Source organism: Odontomachus brunneus, unplaced genomic scaffold (assembly GCF_010583005.1).
Source record: "Odontomachus brunneus isolate Ranch 3 - 2012 unplaced genomic scaffold, Obru_v1 Obru_scaffold_004, whole genome shotgun sequence".
In the NCBI taxonomy this organism is placed as follows: Eukaryota; Metazoa; Arthropoda; class Insecta; order Hymenoptera; family Formicidae; genus Odontomachus; species Odontomachus brunneus.
The window spans coordinates 3,059,371-3,079,939 of record NW_022639454.1 but is presented as its reverse complement, the minus strand read 5'-3'; the positions used below and the strand labels follow the sequence as shown (position 1 = coordinate 3,079,939).

Here is a 20,569-nt window from a genome sequence, read left to right as displayed (position 1 = left end):
ATATATATATATATATATATATATATATATATATATATATTGTTCCTTTACAATAATTTTTATCGTATAAACGAATTACAAATGAGTCATTTATATTTGTAAAATAGAAATAGAAAGAATATAGCTACATACAACTCGAAATCGCCGACTGGTAGAGCCTCACTCTCTTTTTTTTCTCTTTACTTCTCTGGAGATGACATTGTGATTCATTTCAAAACGCAAATATATCGCTGTTTATGCGCGGTACACGTCGATCGCGCGACTGACGGGAGCTTTTTCAAAGGCTACGTCTCGTACATCTGCTATCTGCCACGTTTGTAATTTCAACGGCACTCGCTCTGCCCTTGGTACACCGAGTACCAAGTACTTCATGTGACGTACACAGAATGTTTGGAGAAAAAAGAAGAAGGCAAGAGAGAACGCGTCGTTCCGTGATTCATAAACGATGTCCCTACGCGAATAAACGCGTTCTTAGCGACACACTATTTAAAAAATACTGGGCTCGAAAGTACGATAAAAAAGAAAATGGCCATCAGAACTGCGTCTGGAAATTTTGATAAACGACCGGACACGCTCAAGCCGAGATGAACGATTAATTCTTAAAATTTTCGTCGTAACGTCACGCAATTAAAAAATCAAAGTGCACGCGACCATTCAATCCTCTTATGTAACACCGGCGAAAAACTTTTCACTTAATCACGATCACAGCTAATGGAGTCGTTTTGTGTAATGGTACAAATGCGACGCGCCGGGAGACACTTTCTCATTATCGACAGATTTTGCGACGACGACGACGGCGACACGTTTTTCTTCGATCGCCTACGCCGGCTGTACGCGCTGCTCACCACAAGCGCGTTTCCCACAGGTTTAATGCAACTTCTAGGATCCTTTTTTTAAGACCCTCGACCACAGACGTAAACATCATCGTGTGTCAGTCAAACCGTAATCTCGCAGACTCGGTTACAGTCGCGCGGTTTCTGTGCGCCGCAGCGTGTTGGTTTACGTCCGCTTTCTCCCGCTTCGTAGTTTCCCTTCTCTGTGTACAATCGAGTCGCGAAAAAGAGAGAAAGAAAGAGAGAGAAAAAGAATGAGAGAGAATGAGAATAAGACCGGCTAGGGGGAGAGAGAATGAGAGATTCCCGTGCCGAGAAATCCAAACACGTTATTAGCCATCTCTCTCACGAATAAATGAACAGATGTTAGAAATCGTCGTGATAGAAAGGAGATCGTGTTTTCCTCTTACCAGCGGGATCGTCACTCGACCGGAGTTGCGCGACGCGCATTCGTTTAATTAAAAGTTCGCGGCGCGACCATCTCCCGAGACGAGAGTCGTGGGAGATTCGCTTGGATCGGCGAAATCTTAAAATCCGTGATCGCGAAATCAAGGCGAATGCCGCGCGCGCGCGACCGGCCCGATATCAATTAAGTTATGACGTGCGTAACTTTTGCAATTACGACGCCCGGCCGCCGCGGGCGATAGTAGTGCAGCTCGCCGAACTAATTGCAGTCTCTCGCTTCCGTTTCCCGCACGCAGTGGCATCGCGTACGTGCGCGCCACGCCGCATTAATCCAGTCTATTACTACCGCTGAAATTAACATCTAAATCTGAGCGCCACATCGCGATTATTGTGCACGGCAATGTCGTCTAATCAGTCAACGACGAAACGCTCCGTCGGTGACTTTGTCGAGTCGCGGGCCGATCGTCTTCGCGTGTTACGCGAAGATAATCGGGTCCTCATGTGAGATTTTTATTTTAATTATTTCATAACTTGTAGTTTGTAATTTTGCGTTTTAACTGTGCATTCACTTTCTCAAGAAATTTATACATGTAATCAAGTTTCCCGCACTGTGTGTGAAAGATCAAAACAGATATTTATTCGGAGAAAATACCAATAATCTCAATTCTCTCGTTCAAATAGACTAAGCAATTGCTCTCATGAAAATCTAAGGCTCTAAGAAAATATATATATTTTCACTTGAAAAATATTGCATATTTTGGTCTGAGTAAATATGTTATTACTATCCATCGAATAAATATATCTTTCATATTTCTCAGGTATTTTTTTCTCTCAGTGCATAGCTCAAATTTTAGATCGATTGTCTTTTCTTCCTTTTACTCAAGATCTTTTTTTTCGGATTTTTAATCAGCGTTAAGGGGATGCTGAAACTGAAAACTTTACCGACAGAACACTGATATTTTTCTGCAAACGTCGTAATGGTTACACAGAATTACAAATGCTTTTACGCAATGAAAGTACGTCCGAAAATAAATAGGAGTATTGCTCGATATGTGATGAAAACGAACCAAACAATTTTAATAAGATTTCAAGCTGTCAATTAGCGTAATATTTGCCTAATCCAAAAGTTCTGCAGCTTGTATATACTGAAAGCTTGTATATACTGAAAGTTTGTATATCGATGCTCCAAACAGAAAAATTTTGAAAAACATTGCTCTACCTTCGCATCTGCATTTGGAAGCTTAAAAATATCGAAAAAGTTTGCAGAAAGATTTCTACATATATATGGTTAGGTTTTCCGCGTTGAATATGGTAAAACAAAACAAAATAAATTCATGTAAGTTCTGTTTAACCCTCATTTCAGTAACCGAATACCCGGATATCTATTTCGTGCTTTTTTTTTTAATTTCAGTGATTTTCACTGAAAATAGCGCCAAACAGCTCCGGATCCCCATTATTTGAGCAATTTCACTTAAATTCAAATATTTATATGAAAACATCAAAAAAAATTCTGAGGTTTACGGTCGTCAAACTTGACGGGTACACGGTTGTTCAGTAACTGGGTACCCACATGCATTTTATATTAGAAAGACAAGAAACGGAGATGTTTTATAATATATTTAGATAGTTAATAGTAAAAATGCTTTATTTAAACAGTTGTAGATATTTTATTTATTCTGAAAACACATTTCACATTTATTAATTGTTTGTGAATGTTCATCACAAACCTAGAATCGAACTGCATTTGGGAACTCTTTTCTATTGGCAACGTAGAAAATTTCTCATTGGACACCCGGATATCCCGGATACTGAGATATGGTGCAAATTTTGGTTACTGAAATGAGGAATATACAAGAAATACGAAAAGGATAGCGCGATTATGTTAGTGACGATCGTCTCTGCATTATCGACATCATTCGAGTTCGTCATCGATCCCAGCATCCCCTTAATCAGCTCAATAAACGCTGTCGTACACTTGCACGTGTACAATTTGCACTATCCCTTTCCCCAATTTTATGTTATCGTCGGAAATTTGGCGTAGGAGCGCGCCGAGTCACGATTGTGCGGCCGGCAACGCGAAATTTCGCGCACCCGTAACGTTGGTGACCCGTAACGTTGTGTAACCGGGTGGTGAAATGCAGACGTGAATCGTCATGGACAAATGGACATCTTAAATATTTATGGACACGGGTCTTAATTATTCGCCGCATTCCCGCAACGCGCTCGGCCGCGCGCTGGCGCTTGTGCGCGCGTGTACAATTACAGCGCATTGTGCGCGCCCCGGTGTTACACCTTGCACCGGCGGCACGTTAGCCGAATTCAGGTACAAACCGAATTCCAGCCGGTCCGCCGGGTGGCAGCCAGTTATGCGGTTTTCGAAACGACTAACTTGCAGCGCGCCGCCGGATGATTCGCCGCTCGTCGAATTATGGATGCTCGCCGAAAGCGCCCTAACATCTTGCGCGAGCGAGTGTATACCGGGTGTCCCCTCGCGTGCGGACAAAACTCGTCAAACGGAACGAAAAAGGTCCATTTCGCAAACAACCACGGCAGTTTTCGAGACACAAGCGATAGAAAATTGGCAAACGAGCGCGCGCAAGTTTGCACAAACTGTACGTCCTGACATCCTGTGTAGAGAGTGTTCCTGACACAGCACAATGCTCGTGTGCAGGTTCAGAAGATTGAAGGGTTCCGAAGAAGAATTGTCCCCAAAGTGCCTCGCGCGTAATGGTCTGCCAATCTAGTCTCGTTAATTGAATTTTTCCCTCCGGAATTTCACGTTACTTTATGCATTGCGATTTGATGTGTCCCGCAGATGAGTATTGTCGCGTCTTGCGTGACACCCTATGTGTATTTAAATGCAAATATATACACATATACGCACGCTTGTAACCGGTGAGCGAGCGCAATATCTCGCTCGTGCTACGTTAGCCCCGATGCCGTTGCAATTTTTTAGGATACACCTAGGAGGGTCGTAGAAGCTCGCAGTTCGCCGAGCACGCCGGGAGTTCGCGATAACTTTTCGCAGCGAAATTCGGGAAGAGCCGGCGGGACGAGGGGAAATTGCCGAGCCGCGCGGACTTCCATGGGGGGATTGACGCTGGTAATGATTAACGATATGAAGCGGAATTAACGGTCGTATATCTCGTGATACGCGACGGAGGGAAAAAATGACGTATGTGTGTAGTTACGTATTCGACGACTGAATCAGCCTAACCCGCGTACTCTCGCATTGACGAAATTCGCAATAACACAATGTCTGCGTTAAGATAACAAATTATCTCTTTTATTTTGAGATCTTTGTTTATAGTATATACTATATAATATATACTTTGCTTATGATATACACATACGTTTTTATTTATAATATAAAACCTTGCACAGAAAAAGGAAAAGGATTGATCTAACAAAAATTATGTTTAATAACAATATACACATAAGGTTATTTATTATTTATTTATTATTAGTTATTTATTATTAGTTATTTACGAAGCTTAGTAGTAGCTCTGTTCATAAATACTGGTGGATAATTTCGAGATCTGTTTGGTAAGATCCTCTCTTCTCCCCCCTTCTGTCTTTGAAAATCGTTTTCCTTCCGTTAGGATTTTCTGTGCGCACGATTTTCGTACTATTCTCGCGATTACATGCCATGGTCGATTTTATCCTTTTATTGAGATAAAAAATCCTCACAAAGAAATTACAGAGAAATTAATTGCGATACAAATGTAATTGCATAGACAGATATGTAAAGAAGAGCATTTTATGTAATATTCTAGGACAAACGTAACTCTAAAACAGTGTTGTAACATTATAATAGAATAAAAAAATAGCTTTCTTAATTATAATTTATAATAATCACTTTTATGTGATTATAGTTACAAATATTGAATATTATTTCTCAGTGCGCTATAAAAGTATTGGAAAATTTATTTGCGAAACATAAGATTTATTTTTATGAATAAACATTGTTTCACCTGTGAATTTTCAAATATTTTTTCTCGTTGTATAATAAAAATTGTTGTTGAAATCTTTGCATGTGACGAGCTTAATCGGCGTTGCCGCGTTGTTTTGAGAATCCGCGTGGATTTGTTAGTAATATGTTGGCGAAAGCTCGAATTTTTGTTATCGTTATCGTCGATATTATTACGTACATGATAGATCGCAAAATACCTAAAATAAGCGTGGAAAAGTGTCCGACATCGCGGGCGAATCAATCAGGACCAAACGATTCGGACAGGCGCGGATCGCAGCACGCAGGCCTCGTTTAACGTTGACGGCTGTCTCGCGACAGCCGTCAGCGAAATCCGAATACTCTTCATTAATGAGCGACGTAAAATCAGCGAAAATTACGGTCATGGCTCTCGGCGATTCGGTCGGTCGGTTGGTCGGTCGGGCTCTGTAAATCGCGCTCACGCGGACGCCGAGTGAAATCTCCTCGGCCATTGGCGACTCGTAGAATTTATGGGGCTCTCGGAGCAGCCCGAGGCCGGCAGCTATTTTCTAAACCAAGCTGTTGCATTATCGCGCAATTTGGCCGCAAATATTTACGACGGGCCTTTGGAAAACCGCCGTGGCAAATCGAGAGACGTAACGCCTTATATGTCGTGCGCGTGGACGTTATTAAAACCGGTCAGCCAATGAGAGAAAGAGAACGGGAAAGAGGAAAGAGTGGACGCGCGAGGTCGTGTTTTCGTGCCGCTGAATTAATGCGCCGCCATTGCAAAAGAAATACGTGCCTGATATCCGACCTTATGTTATCCGTCGATACACGGGCGCAGGTGGCATCGCGACGATACTTCCATCCGAGTACGTGAACGCGGGTGTACGCCGCGTTGTGGGAACTCGACTCGGTCGCGGAAAGCGGTTCCGTCGCTCCCACGAAATTTTACATTCCGTCGTTTAGCACCCTAATTCGTGATCTGTCGCGCTGGAAATTAATCGTCCCATCGATGTCTCTGGCACCTCGGCCCTCCGTTCCTTCGCCTGCTTTATCTCAATCTTGAAGTGAGATCAAGAAGGCGCTGCTCGTACATTCAGATCAGAGGCAGAGGAACTACTACGCGAGCGTTTTCGACGCGAACAAAATGGAGGAGACCTGTCGCGACATGTCGGATTAGATGAAAATGTTCAGCGCGATGTATTTTTCTATTAACGAATTGCTGATTGATCGGGAGAACATTCGCGGTTTGCCGGCGGCGCGTTGTTGATTCGCGAGTTTATCGCGCGTTTCAACATTTTGGGGGGAAAAAAGCAGCCGGAAACGGCAGTCGCACTACACGGAAAACAATCGGTCAATATAGCGTGTTAACGTGGACTTATGTGGAAAAATAGCCGGCGAAAAATAACAGCTGTTGATTGATGCTGCGAATAGCCGACGGTGTGTTAATCGATAATCATGGCGTTTGCCCTCCAACCATTCTCTTGTATCTGCGATACAGTCGTGCAAATTCGCGAGGTAAATCGAAGCGCGAAAGAAATCCGTCCAGGAGGAAGAGTAAATTTTGCTATTTTAATACCGACGCGTGTGTCCGTGGCAGGAAACGGATATAGTTCCCTCCGCAACGACGACGCGCGAACGAGGTCCGTGAAGTTTTCATTCGCCGTTCAACGGTAATCGAGACTTCAGCGTCCGCGTTTCATGCTAATCCGACGGACCCTGCACATCCCAACCATACGTACACATCAATTTGATTGCCATTTGATCGGTGCATTAGCAACAATGCCATTAAGGTCTGGAATCCGATCACCGTTGCAAAACTATCGCATTCGAAACAGCCCGCGCGATCCCGGCTGCTTGAAAAACGAGATAAGGCGATTAGCGCGGTCAGGCGCGCGAATCCTAATTCGTTCCAATGTATTGAGCACATCGGGGGCAAACCAAAGTGCCACGGAAACGCACAACCCATTTAATTATTGCGCTCTTCTTCTCTTGTATATAATTATATATCACTAACTTGAATTCAACTATGATAACCCGTGTTATCATAAAGTGTCAAGGGGGTGACATCAGGGCGAAAGGGTGGGGTGTTCAGGCTTCGTGTGGTAGTCTACATTTTCCGCAGGGTTCTACAGAATAACTATGCAAACTTTAGTTCAGACTGATCAAAGGGTTTAACAGTTAATAGGGAGTTAACAGACAGACAGACATTCTGTCTTATATATATGTGTATATATATATATATATATAGTATATATGAATTACCCCATATATATAATTATTATTCATAAAATACCCACGTTACATTATGTTTCGTTAGTTTTGTGTTTTTGTGTTAGTTTTGTTCGTTAGTTTTTTGTGTTCTCAGTTTTACTCGTAATATTACTTTTTTGTTTCTATCTTATTTTATTTAATATATTTATGTTTTTGGAGCAATGTTGGGCACTAATTGATTAAAATGTTCTTTGAGTAAAATCTTGTCAACAAATCAATAACGAAAATTAATCGATCTTTATGTCAAGTCATAAATAATTGATGAAATTAATTATTAATTAAACTTTGATATTATTGATTATGCACTGATTAAATAGTTTATTTCATCAATCGATTAAATTACACACACACACACACATGACGACTCATCAATTTCGATTATTGATTTACTGGTTATTTTAGTTAAAAGAAATTTTCATCGATTCGTGCCCAACACTGTTTTAGAGTTACTTTTGTCCTAGAATATTGCATAAAACGCTCTTCTTTACATATCTGTCTATGCAATTACATTTGTATCGCAATTAATTTCTCTGTGATTTCTTTCTGAAAATTTTTTATCATAACGAAAGGATAAAATCGGCCATGGCATGTAATCGCAAGAATAGTACGAAAATCGTGCGTATAGAAAACGGAAGGAAAATGATTTTCAAAGACAGAGGGAGGAAGAAGAGAGGATCTTACCAAACAGACCTTGAAATTATCCGCTAGTACTTATGAACAGAGCTACTACTAAGCTTCGTAAATTGCCAACGACTATCGTTTAACATCAGGTACGCCTCGCCTTAATTACTCGACTGCTACGCTCTCGTCTCGTCGTCCTCGGGATCCTCTCCTCATCGGCGCGGAAACACAAGTCGGGACGCGAAATAAATCGCCGTGTACCGACATGCGCGCACGCGCGCGCGTGTGCCATGTGCGGCGAACGAGTTTCGCGCGAGACGGACGTCGCGGTTGCGCTCGACGACGACGACGACGACGACGAAAGCCGAGGAAATTCGCAGAGGCTCTCGGATTCGGGGGATACGGCTGGTAAAAGCGTGGACGGCCAGTCCGCCCGTTCGTCCACCCACCCGCTCGCCGGTCGGATTGAATTACGCGACGTGACGAACGGCGACGAATATGCCTGGACGCTTTTTTCCAGCGGGGAGAAACGATGATGTACTCCACTCCACCGCTCGGCAATTTATTAAATTTCACGCGCGCCCGTGACAAGGCGTGTCATCGGCAGATACGTTGGCGGCCCGGCGACCCCGCTCGCGCGTGCAAATCCGCCCCGAAGATTATGCGCGCAACACACGCGCGACGTTTTTCACGGGCCGCCTGCCGAAAATCGCGGCTGGTCGATCGTCCCGCTAGACCGAAAGTAATCTCATGATCGGGGAGAATGGCTCGGAAATTGGGCTGATCGAGTTTATCGAGCCCGGCCCCGTGTCGTTTAGGCGTCTCGGGATTTATTCCGTACTCTCGGCAAGTCGCGCTCCATCGAGAAAGAGAGAGAGAGTCGTTTCGTCGGCGTGAAAAGCAGCGATGACCGAGCCAAGGACGCACTCAGGATGACGGGCGGCGTGTTCGGGTGTCGGCGACGATACTTTTCGCGTGGAGAATAACCGAGGTAATTTCCCGCCCGCCAACGAGACAGAAGCTCTGTTCTTTTTAGCGAAATTAGGTTGCACTTTTCGTCTTTAGAGCGAGACGAGTTTACTCTTAGGTAGACTTTCATGCACATGGAAAGAATTTCGGTTGAATTAAGGTGATCATGAACGAATTGCAAACATCAAAAAGTTGGAGGGAACGTTTTGATTCTTAGAATTGCATCTAATTTATGAGAGTCAGAAATTCTGTTTCTTTCAAACACGACGTATTTGGTTAGGTTCGTCCATTGTCACGTTAATTTAGAGAAGTCTAAGTTAGTTAGACTAAGCGAAAATGTATTACGTTAAAACAGCTTTGTGTATATTGCCACTGTAGACCGGATATTGCGTTTAGCGCGGTGACAATTAACGATGATGCCGGTAACAATTCAATTATTGTTCATTGCATCAATGGTTCGCCGCCCGACGGTGAAGTAACCTTCGCAAATCAACTGATACAGTTGCTGCTAAATTCATGTACATCTGTCTACCTGAATAACGTACCATTGAAGGGAAAAAGAATCAAGTTTTCCAGCGCTACACTGTTAAATCCGTAGTGTCAAATTATACTTAATTTGAGTTATTTTTAACCATTCCTATAAGTCGCCACTGCTCCTACTAAATATGTCGTTAATTTAACTAATGGAGTTAAATAATTTAACTTAAGAAATGTATTAAATTTGACTAAAATTTAGTTTATTTTTTATTATGTGCACGTTAATGTAACCTTTGTTTTAGTAAAAAATGACTTAATATTGTTTTAAATGGGTTGATTAGATGTGATTGTTTTTTTAAACACATGTTTTGTGTTAAAATAGTAAATTTTGACACACATGATAATTAAAAATAACTAAATATTATTTAACTCAAGAAATTGGTTTAAATTTGACCCCCCAATATTTAACAGTGTAGCTGAACTAAAAAAAGGACAGGCTCAGAGAGAACGTCGCGACGCGTACACACGGCCTTTTGCGAGCTCTCGCGTCACTTCGGAGAGAACGGCAAATTGCGCAAATTGCGTTTATGGGGGAAACACGAAGAAATAACGAAATCTCATCGTTCGGCTAGCTTTAATCGGACGTTAGCCCGAGTGCAGTGCAGTGCGGCGGAGTTCCGACCCGCGGCATACTTACCGAGGTATTTAATGTTAAAACTTCAGAGAGGAACCGTGCTGTGAAATATGACGTGAAATTAAGTTTCGGCAGGAGGGAAAACCATTCCGGCTCTGCCGGTCGGGGAACATTTGCCGTCTTCATCGAATTACCGAACGTCTCGTTACATACACACGCATATCCACAACACAAACAGTGTTTCCGAATGAAACGATTGAGCTGCACGTGTTCCGCGAGCGGAAGTAATTGTAATGGAAAAACTCCTCACGAGAACATATGAATCGTGCCGAACTTTCTATCTCCGCGAGAATGTCGGCGTGTCGCGCAACTTCCGTTCATTTTTCGTCTATAAATATGCGAAAGGCGGCGAACCGTTAATCGAATATACACAATAATCGAATTGGTATCGTCGCCAATTGTCACCGCGCTAAACGCAATATCCGAACTTCAGTTAGTAATTTCCAGCGCGGTAACGAGCCGGGCACCGCGTAAATTATTGTGAAATTACCGATAATGCCCGATTGGTGTGACGCTATAAGTGGTCGTCGTCGCACACACCGACGCGCGAGTTCTCCGCGAGCGGTCTCGTTATCACGTCGCGATATTTTCTTCAAATCGCGGGACTTGGTGGTGTCACGGCGAATCCGTTGGTCGGAAGATTACGCGGTATTAAGCGAGAAAGAGGAGTTAAACGGGCATTAGAGCGCGCTAATAATGCAGCATCTCGCGCGTGTAATGCCCGCTAATTCCTATTAATAACTCGACCTCGCGTACACAAAGTTCAGCGTGCGGTTTGTGCGCGAGCGTTTCTAAGCGCGTTTTGCGGCTCTCTCTCCCTGTTTCTCTCCCTCCCTCTCCCTCCCTCTGTCTCTCTCTTTCTCTCTCTCTCCTCTCTCCCTGTCTCTCTCTCTTCCTTTTCCTCTCCATACCTATTTCTCTTTCTCTCTCGAATTCTATACATGTTCAGTCTCTCTCGCCGCATATCGCCAGAATGCAAGGCGAGATCTCCCGCGGATCGTCTCACGGCGATTGCAGACACACGGCCTCGTCCAGCGCAAGCACCAACGGCAATGTATGCCGGACAGACAGGAGAAAACTTGGAGAACTAAGGCATTCCGTACGTACGTGGCGTCCGCGGCACGGAGCCTGCACGTGTGATAACTTTTCCAGTTATCACCAGATGCTGGCAGTAATTTATTTCCCATACGCTCTATCTCCCTTCGCTTCACCTCTCGCGAAACGCCGCTTCTTCGTCCGCACGTTCTACGAAGAGTCTCCGGCAGTCTGTCTACGAGGGAAGCATAACTGCAAGCACTACGTTGTATACACACCCACATATTCATGTGTATGTACATAGCTATATGTCGGGAGCGACGGAAGGCGTCGCGACGGTGCCTCATGCTGGCGTTCTCTTTTACATCCCTCCGCGACACTGCCGAAAAATGCTGGCGAACGCGTACGTGAAACGCGCCGGATACATCATCCCTATCGCAACCACCGATTTTGCCGAGCCGCGCGCACACGCGTCGACGATGTATCGGATCGGCGGCGCGATCTTTCCAGGGTGTCGCTGAGACAAAATACCGTTCGTCGTGATAATAAATGGATACGTTCTCCGGCGTGTCAGCCGTCCTCCGCGTCTCCTATGGCGTTACTGACGCGCGAAGAAAATCATACCGAATACTAATACGTCACTGATACGCGCGAAGCGATCTCTCCCCCCTCCCCTTAGCCTATGCGACGCGCGAACATGTCCGATGAAAGGTATGGAGTGAACAAAAAATGAAAAAAGTGGCGGCAAGGAGAGGAGAGGGAGGAGAGATATGCACCGTCGAAAAATACGCGGAGAGAATTCCACGACAAAATTGCTATTAAATTTTGTAAACGAGAAATAAATCGACAATCTCTCCCTGCGCTAATTGGCTATTTTATTTTGTGTGCGCTACCTGTGTTGTAAGAACCGTGAGAGATGTGCAATTAAAAAATTTGTTTTATTACGAAGTTTATTGTGTTCTTTAACATATTGATCGATAAAAATTTTCTTCGACTAGAACAACTGACAAATTAATAGTCAGAATCAATCAGTCGCGTAATCCCGAATTGGTGAAATTCATTTTTAACCAATAAATAATACGTCAGTCTCATTAACAATCAATTTTACCAATCCATGAAATTATTTTATACGTAACGATTTTATATGTGTGATTTTATACGTGACGATCAATTTCGATTGTTGCCTTGCCGATTATTTCAGTTAAAGAGAATTTTCATCGATTAATGCCCAGCACTGTCTTAGCAAAACGGATCTTACTGACCGTCTATCCCATCACTAACAGAAATACAGTAAAATAAAAGAGTATATGAAAAGAAAAGAATAATATCCTTAAGAATATAAATTGTAATATTCTTTCTCTTTCGATAATCGCGTATTTTCGGAATGCCCGAGTTTTATAGCCGGTTTTGTTGAACGCTCGTGCGACGTCATGCATTAAAATATCCAATCTATGTTTACCAATTCCTACGAAATATTCAGTGAAATAAAAAGGAAGAAGACAAGAGAGAGATAGAGAAAGAGAGAAAAAAGCTCCGTCTACCGTTCGCGATACTGCATTTATGCATCACGCGTTCGCAAAAATTTGCGAACGATCGCGCGACGGTTGAAATCCGTCGAAAACTGGAAAGCTCGCAGGAAGGTCCATGTCCCCGTTTAACTCGTTCTGTCGGTGTACATTCGGTCGACGGCATTAATTCGCCATTGTATCATAATATTGACTGTCGCGATATCGGGTGTGTAACGACACAAATCACCATGAGATGATTGTGCGTTATGTCGAATCGTAAATGAACGTAACAAATGCCGCGTCATGACGTTAGGAATTAACAGTCACGATCGCACGAAATTACGCGTATCCACAATCGTGCCTTTATGTGGATGTTCGTATGTGTACGTGTGTGTCTTCACGCACTGCAAATCGCGCGTTATTATTTGTCGCGCAGCGCGAAATCATCGATGGATCTTGACGGATGGAGGTTGAGAACGCTAAAAGAGAGAGAGAGAGAGAGAGAGAGAGAGATAAAGAGAGGCAGGCAGACGCGCATCGCGTCATGGAACGAGTAACGTTACCGTATTATCATTATGATGGTATCCAAACGATATATCGCGCGTTACGCCTCGTTATGTTGCTTCATACGACAAAGTACGGCGTTATTGAATTTCGTGACGTGACATCGGCGTGTTGTCGGCGAATTTCGTCGCGTGGAGTCAGCGGGTCGGGGCGATCACGAATTACAAAATTCGCAAATTAATGACCCGACGTTTGATTATACCGCTGTCGCGATTATATAACGATTACTTGCCATCTGAGTGACAGTTGACGCGTCGCGATAAAATCCGCGGACGATGCGCGTTTAATTAAATCTCGCTCGCTCATTCTCCCGTCATTTCTCGTCTTTCTCTCTTTCTCTTTTCTACGTCGTGCTAGCGCGCCGATTGACGTGCGTGGTGCCGCGCGTTTTCCGTTTTTCGTCAAATTATGTCGCCATTTAATATCGCCGAGCTGCAGCTCTCATCCCCGTCTCGATGGCGTCGTGAAATTCGCACCCGTACGACAGTAATGGAAACCTCGTGGATAATGACAAATTATATCGCATGTAATGGATGCGGTTTCCGGTGAACATGATAATCCACGTCAGTTGACATTGCGCGGTACTATCTAAGCCATGAGCGTTTCCGTGCGTTTTATTACAGCCCATGTTTATGTTATAATCCGCAAAAGAACCTCGTGACATACATCAGCCAGCTTGATTGCCTTAACACTGAGAGAACGAAATAATTCATTTAATTAAAATCGTAGTTACTGTTGGCCTCAGCCGTATGAAAATGGTAACGTGCATATAAAGTTGTCACTAATTGTAGCAGAATTGAGTAGGAGAATGATTTTCTTGACTATGATTTATAGTACGCATTCCTCGCGTGATTATAGTTACAAATACCAAACATCGTCTTCCCATTATATTGTCAGAGTTATCAGACTAGAACCTATGTATCTGTGTGCTATAAATTATCTGATGTATGTGTGTTCAACACGGTACTTACTGAAATGTACCCTGCTTAAATGTACTTGCTCAAATTCACTTAAACTTCCAAGCCAGTTACTGCTACAGTAAGGCACACAAATCGACCTATGCGCATCTACTCTCAGCGCTATTAGGTATTTAATACCGACACTTTCGCTCAATCTCACTCTACTCACTGCACACATCTGTAGGTGTGACGAGGTGACAATAATTCGCCGGATCTCGGGGCTCGTTGACAGGGACGAAATTGCCCATCCGATGATCCCCGTCGCGGGGCAATTTTCGACTTCACGCTAATTCCCACGGGAAGATTCCGCGAACTTTTCTCGTGTCCGGCTAGCCGACATTAGTCATAAGGCTATAGAGGGCGAGACCTCCTCCCCCGGGAGGGGCGAAACGATCGGACAAATCTCCGACGAATGGCGATCATACGAGCGAGGGAGAGAAGTACACGCGTAAAAGGACGATCCGATCATAATGTCGTCGTAAGAAGACCTGAGGGACGCGACGACGGGATCGTCTCCTCGAATATCAATGATTATTTTATGAGCCGAATTTACGAGAAATACCGTGTGCTCGCCCCTGCTACGAAGACTTTCGTTTTCCTCTCGCGTTATTTAATTTCGATCAGCCGTGGGGGAGAGAAGGAGAGAGAGAGAGAGAGAGAGAGAGAAAGAGAGAAAGAGCGTTTCGGCGATGATGTAAATTAAAGAAAAAAAGAATGTAAAAAGGCGATTATAACCGAGAGAAAGAGCACACGAAGAGGAAGCGAAAGGAAGGGATTATACATTTTTGCTACGCGAGCGTTTTGAATACTCCGCGTGTGGTCTCTGCGCGCGAGACATTATCAGTATTAAAGTTTTATTACTTCACACACAGTCCGCGCGCGAGGCTCCGCGGAGCGTGATTTAGGGGCGCGGTTATGGAAATTTTCGGAACCGTATTAATCCGTAACGCGGGACACCGCCGCCGTCGATTTATCGTTTTTCCGCTGCGTCCGCGACGCGCAGGGAGACCGCAATGTCCCGGAGATGTTCGTAGTCTATTCGCGAGATCGAGGAAAGGACGACATCTTGGAAAACCCGGGATAAGTGCTCATAAATAATACTCGCGGCGAGAATAGAAATGCCGGGGGGAGGGGGGGGGGGGGGGGGGGGGGGGGGGGGGGGGGGGGGGGGGGGGGGGGGGGGGGGGGGGGGGGGGGGGGGGGGGGGGGGGGGGGGGGGGGGGGGGGGGGGGGGGGGGGGGGGGGGGGGGGGGGGGGGGGGGGGGGGGGGGGGGGGGGGGGGGGGGGGGGGAGGGCAAAATTGCGCCAGCTTTCATCGCGCCGGCCGCCATCACGGGGCGTTCTGCCTGAAAAAACACACGTGCGCACACGTGTTATCAGTGAATCATTATTCGAGTTTTGTGTCATGTAACGTATCGGCTTTACGCTGAACGATCGCCGGATTTAATCGTCGGGCGAAATTCGCGCGGCAAAAATCGGAATCGCACGTACGTATTCATCGATAACCGCCGATTTTTCGCGTCGACGCATTGTGCAAGGAAGGAGAGACAAACTACCGCGATTATTCTTTGCTTTAGTTAAGGGCTGTAGATTTTGAGATCGAATATATTATCTATGTAATCTGTGCACGATGTTCTTTCATGCAGACAATACAAACGGTAGAATATTGTAAAATATTGTATTATATATATATGTGTGTGTGTGTGTGTGTGTGTGTGTGTGTGTGTATAGAATATTGTAAATTATATTAAAATATGTATGAGTAACTTAATTATGAGACAGTTATCGTATTTGTTCTCTATTATTTGACACAAATTACAAGTGTAATGTTTCAAGAAGATAACAAATTGCATGAACTTTTCGTTTCATCATATGACAGATTGGTAGATCTAACTCCGAGAGGAGGTAAAAATGTAACTAGAGAATTTCCTGGGAACTTATTTAGGAAACAAAGTACGTTTATAAATTTACATCATAAATATCGCTGTCTCTCAGGATAAAATAAATAACAAACACTTCTTAATTAATTTTTTAACAAACTACGCTCTTTAAACAACCCTCGTAGATTATTCATTGTCTACACATTTACGCCCGAACCTGAATAAAACTAACCAGACGCGTATCATTAACGACGTGATTATCGGCGAGAACTTGAGGAGCTGCCTCCAATTTGCACTCACGAATGGCGCACACCGGACGACGAGAGTCGGCGATATCGCGAAGGAAAAACGCTCCGCAAAATTGAGCCGCGAACGGCTGTAATTACCCCGTCGAACGGGGCGTCGTGGCCCGGTGTAATTAACGCGACGGGAAGAATCCGAGCGAGCACGTCGCGCCGCGTTGCGGAGATTTGCAAATGCACGAGTCCAAATCGAAAAGCTTCCGCGGTTGTCCTTGCTTTTTTTCTCGCCTCTTTTTCGCGGATCGATTTCGTCGCACCTGGCAGATTTCCCCGGAGAAAATCCGTGCTTCTAGAGCTATGCGCGCATAGCGATAAACTGCAGCCGCGTTGACGCATACACAACGAACGAATTATTAAGCGGGGTTCAAACGCACACGCAAGTAATTCAACGGCCGTGTATGCATCGATAATGCACGTTACAGTCTATTTCAGCGCTCGTGTGTAAAGCGCTGTTAAGCTAGGTAAACTTTGGCCGATCCGATAATTTCTCAATAGCCTGATATTAAAAATATTTTTAAATGTTATATGTAACAAATATATATTTGGTCTGTCAAATATATACCTTCTGAGCGGACTCCGTGTGAATGTTTACGCAAAATATATTTTCAATTAATTAATTGAATTTCTGCACTTATATTTTCGCGCGCGACATCTTGTGCTGTTGCATGCCGTTATCAATAATTCGTCGCGATTATTCTCTTGAATAATCGCAAGAAAGCTCTCAAGATTATAGGCTCTTTTTCGTCGGTTCCTAACGTTAATTTCATTCCCATTGTTGTAAGAACGGCTTGGTCAAAAGCGATTCGTGATAAATGACCGGCTTTCGATACAATACGGGAGGATTGGCTCCTTCGCTCTCTCTATTTCCTTTTTACTGATAACATCATACATATCTCTCACTCGTGGCTTTTTATCTCGCCTGTCAATATTTTACTTATACAAACTCCGGTCCGTGCAACATCGCGATACTTGCGCGGCGAACTCGCTTTTTTGGATAAGGGAAAAGCGAACACGCCGTGTTATGTACCATTGTATCATTTATCTCGATTATTTCTGGCAAGGACGATTGTATCGGCGGAATCGATAGCTGTCTGCGCGTAACAAAGATCGAGTCCTCGGAAAACTGGGCGAGACTCCATCGTATCGCGAATCGCGACGCTTAAGAGCACCTGAAGATAAAAATATCACCCCAAGGCTTCCGGCACGAAGATCAGCTGATTTCAGTTGTCGTTTCTCGCTCGCGAACTCATTTTTACTGTTCCCAATTTTTACCGTGAAAACGCTCGGCTATCCCGATCTTGAGCGGGTCGCGACGTCAATTTCTCCCAATTCGCGGTCTCTCAATTTCCTTACGCAGGACGTGAACGATATTTAAAGTCAAAATTTAAATCTTTCGTTAAATTTGTAAATATTTGTAGAACTTGTAGGCCAGTGAAGAATCTCGAGATGTAGCGTTCATAAAGATTATTGTGCTACACTGAAAAATTCATTTTGTTCACAGAAAAGAAAGATTTGCTAATATATGGACAACTAAAAATATTAACTGCAAAAGCAAATTTTCTTGCTTTCATAGCAAAGTCATTTAGTTGTGATAGCTAAAAGATTTGCTAATATATATATATATACTACTGTGTCCAAAAAGTAAGGTGACATTGCATTTATTTCGAAAATTCTTTATTTATTCTTGCAAATCAATTTCGTCCCCTTCAAAGTAATCCCCCCCTGATATAATACACTTATTCCAACGGATTTTCCAATCTTCGAAACAGTTGTAATAATCGATTTCAGGAATGGCCTTTAGCTCCTTCTTCGCAGCGGCTAACTGTGTGACGATAATGCACCGTCACACACTGCGCTGATTATTCGTGATTTTTTAGCCAAAAACTCGACTAATATCGTTCCACAACCACCGTATTCACCTGATTTGGCTCCATGCGACTTCTGGCTCCGGGGACACCGTTTCGAGTCGATAGAAGAGATTCAAGCCGCTGCGAAGAAGGAGCTAAAGGCCATTCCTGAAATCGATTATTACAACTGTTTCGAAGATTGGAAAATCCGTTGGAATAAGTGTATTATATCAGGAGGGGATTACTTTGAAGGGGACGAAATTGATTTGCAAGAATAAATAAAGAATTTTCGAAATAAATGCAATGTCACCTTACTTTTTGGACACAGTAGTATATATATATATATTAGCAAATCTTTTAGCTATCACAACTAAATGACTTTGCTATGAAAGCAAGAAAATTTGCTCCTGCAGTAATTTTAGTTGTCCATATATTAGCAAATCTTTTTTTCCGTGTTGGGTTAACCAAAACTTGGTTAAAATAAGGTCGAACAAATGTTTCGGTTGTGAGGACCAAAATTTCATTCTTTCTATCAAAGATTTGATTCTCTGAAACTAAACTGTTTCATTTTTGTTTCAAGAATTCAAACCTTCTCTCGAATAATCGCGACGAATTATTGATAACGGCATGCAACAGCACAAGCATATTGCACGCGAAAATAAAAATGCAGAAATTCGATTAATTAATTGAAAATATATTTTGCGTAAACATTTACACGGAGTCCGTTCAAAAGATATATATTTGACAGACCAAATATGTATTTTACGTATAAAATTTAAAAACATTTTTAATATCAAGCTATTTATTCCACCTTATTTTAACCAAATTTTGGTTAACTCAACTAAATGAGTTTTTCAGTGTACTTTGTACTTGTAGTACAAATCGTAACTTATTGTCGTTTACTCCATGTGGAGATTTAAAGAAGGACTGAGAACGATTACCCGAGTCGAAATTTTAATTCTATATTGACCCTGCAAATTCCGTCGAACTTGAAGAGTCAATGAAGAATCTCGAGATGTACGAACTATTGACTTACCAATACTGCAGAATGTAGATAATCGTTCACTGCTGTTTTCTCCATATAAGGAAGATCGGAGAAGTATTCGTTGAAGAATTATTTAAGGATGTATTGCCCGCATATTTTAAAAATATATAATAAAGATCTTGAAGAAATTTTATAGATTAATCAATATTACGTCTAAAAGTGATCACAAATAATTCGACATTGATCCAGTCTGGATCAAAAGTTATTCTTCTGAAATGTAAGCTCAGCAAATACGATGACGTCAAATTATGTTTTGATAATGTACTAATAATACCTCTAACGTGAATAATACGTCATTAATATATCATTTGACGTCATCCTTCTACTTGGAAATATTTTAAATCGTGCTGTTATGTGAAAATATATGATAATGCTATCTTGAGTGATGGAAAAGATAATTAAAGAAAGATAATGACAAGAACCCCAACTTTTTGGATACATATACTTTAAATATTCAAAATTTATGTGTGCATAATTTCACTGTAATTGAAAAAGAGAGATAAAAATATAGAAAAAATTTGAAATAATACAAAATAAAATAAATAAAATATAAAATATAAAATATAAAATATAAATATAAAATATAAATATATTGTGATGTTAAAGTAAAAATACGATGTTACTAGTTTGTGTACGGACTATACGGGCAATAAATCCTTAACATTTAAACTTTTTTATTATTTTTTAATTGCTTTTAATATTACTTTAATTGAATTCGACTTTTTAATTATTTAATATTAGATTATTTCAATATATTTTAATAAAATTTCACTCGTGACCCACGGGTCGCTCGAGACAGTCACGATTCGACGATGGAAATTCGAGATCCGACATGTATTTCGATATTTTTGAACAAAATGACAAAATCAAGAGACGCGCGACGCGATCAAGGCCGTTCCCCGTTTCCTAACTGACACACACGCTTCGCGGAGAAAATGTCGAAAAAATTAAACGGCTGGATGCATCGAGTGCGCAGAAACAACACTCGCTCACTGTCACTTGCGATAATCGCCGCGGTCGAAAAAATCTCGAGAGAAGCACATCGTTTGTGCAAACTCTGAAAGAGAGGATATGGATACGTCATTTTGATAAGAGAATCCTCGCGCCCGTCGATAAAATCATATGATAATCATATGTCAATTATAATTGACAATGAACGAAGCATGGCGTTATCGCACATTGATATATTAATTGGCAAATATATACTCGTGATTGGCAG

At 42.6% G+C, this 20,569-nt stretch overlaps 1 protein-coding gene and 1 long non-coding RNA gene across 10 annotated transcripts in view; one reads left to right on the top strand and one right to left on the bottom strand.

The window, feature by feature from the left end:
* The window catches only part of LOC116846545 (nephrin-like), a 331,343-nt gene that overhangs the window by 157,626 nt on the left and 153,148 nt on the right, over positions 1 to 20,569 (top strand). The gene's annotated exons all lie outside the window — the stretch shown is intronic.
* The window catches only part of LOC116846617, a 179,024-nt gene that overhangs the window by 45,177 nt on the left and 113,278 nt on the right, over positions 1 to 20,569 (bottom strand). The window lies entirely within an intron of this gene.